Source organism: Capsicum annuum, chromosome 9 (assembly GCF_002878395.1).
Source record: "Capsicum annuum cultivar UCD-10X-F1 chromosome 9, UCD10Xv1.1, whole genome shotgun sequence".
In the NCBI taxonomy this organism is placed as follows: domain Eukaryota; kingdom Viridiplantae; phylum Streptophyta; class Magnoliopsida; order Solanales; family Solanaceae; genus Capsicum; species Capsicum annuum.
This window is the reverse complement of record NC_061119.1, coordinates 93,269,268-93,270,798: the sequence shown is the minus strand read 5'-3', so window position 1 is coordinate 93,270,798 and position 1,531 is coordinate 93,269,268.

Genomic DNA, 1,531 nt, shown 5'->3' with positions numbered 1-1,531 from the left:
TTAATCCAAATGGCATTACTAACCATTCATAATGTCCGTTAGAAGTGCTAAATGCTGTTAGAGGGATTGATTCCTTTGATAGTTTAATTTGCCAAAAACATATATATCTATAATATATATATATATATATATATATATATATATATATATATATATAATATTAAAAGTGTGAAGACCCTTAGAATAGTGATTTGAACTTTTTACCCTTTATTAAAAATCTCCATAATAGACAAAATTATAATTTCACTTATTTTCCTCATTTATTATATTATTATATTTATAATATTGACTCCTAAAATATATAGGACAACTTTTTCCTATCTGCAAAAATAGGTATTTTAAATATATGGTAAGAGGAATCCTATATACATGAAAATAAGTCGTCCTGATAAAACAAATTTTTCCCTACGTACATATTTAAATAAATGGAAAGAAAGATTTTCTTTATCCTTATATATTCTATAATTTTTATCATCATCATCATTAACAATTAGCAATTCTGCCTTAAATTACGTCTAAACTTGCTTGGCATAGTAGGTTTGTCACATTACCGTTTTTTATATTTCACTAAGTAATCTTAGACTTTTGCTTTTTTTTTTTTTTTTTTTTATATAGTAATTGTACCACTATGTTCAATTATCAATATTAACAAGAAGATTTTTTTATTATGATTAATTAGAAAAATACTTCTAAAATAGGATAGAAAAATACTCCTAAAATAAAACCCTATTAAAGAAATACTTTTATAAATATTGAGATACACGTTAAACTAGAGAAGAAACTGATTTACTTATTGGGAAAATATAATTGATACTCATCTAACTTGATTCGATTGCATGTCTAGCTTGGTGGATGCTCAACATAATTCAACGTATGAGTGTATATATATCTTCTTTGTTTTCATTCAAACATTCTTTATGTCAAAATTTTCGCTCAGACAAGAATTATTTTCATCAAAACTGAAGCTTTGTGATCACTATTGTATTATTTTGTTGTAGTTTAAAGGATATAGGTGAATTTACAGGTGGTAGATGAATGCCGGGCGCCTTTGAGGAATTTTTTTAGGTAAAAGTTAGGTTTAATTGTATTATTTTTATATCTCTGTTTTGAGATTTTTTTTGTGTAAAGGTAAAGTTTAGTTGTATTATTTTAATATCTTTATTGTCATATTATTTTGTTGTAGTTTACAGGTGGTAGATGAGTGTCGGATGGCTTTGGGGAAATTTTTGTGTAAAATTTCAATTTAATTATATTATTTTGATGTTTCTATCATCGTATTATTTTGTTGCAGTTTATGAGGTAGATGAATGTCGATCGACTTTGAAATTTTTTTTTGGTAAATGTTAGGTTTAATTAAATAAATTCTTCAAAAGACGTTAAATTTAATTATTGTATTCATCTTTATTATTTAAACAAATATCCTATTTAATGTAACGTTTGAACTTAATAAAGTGAGGTACACGTGCGAGGCGCGTATCCCTAAATTAGTATGTATATATATATATATATATATATATATATATATATATAT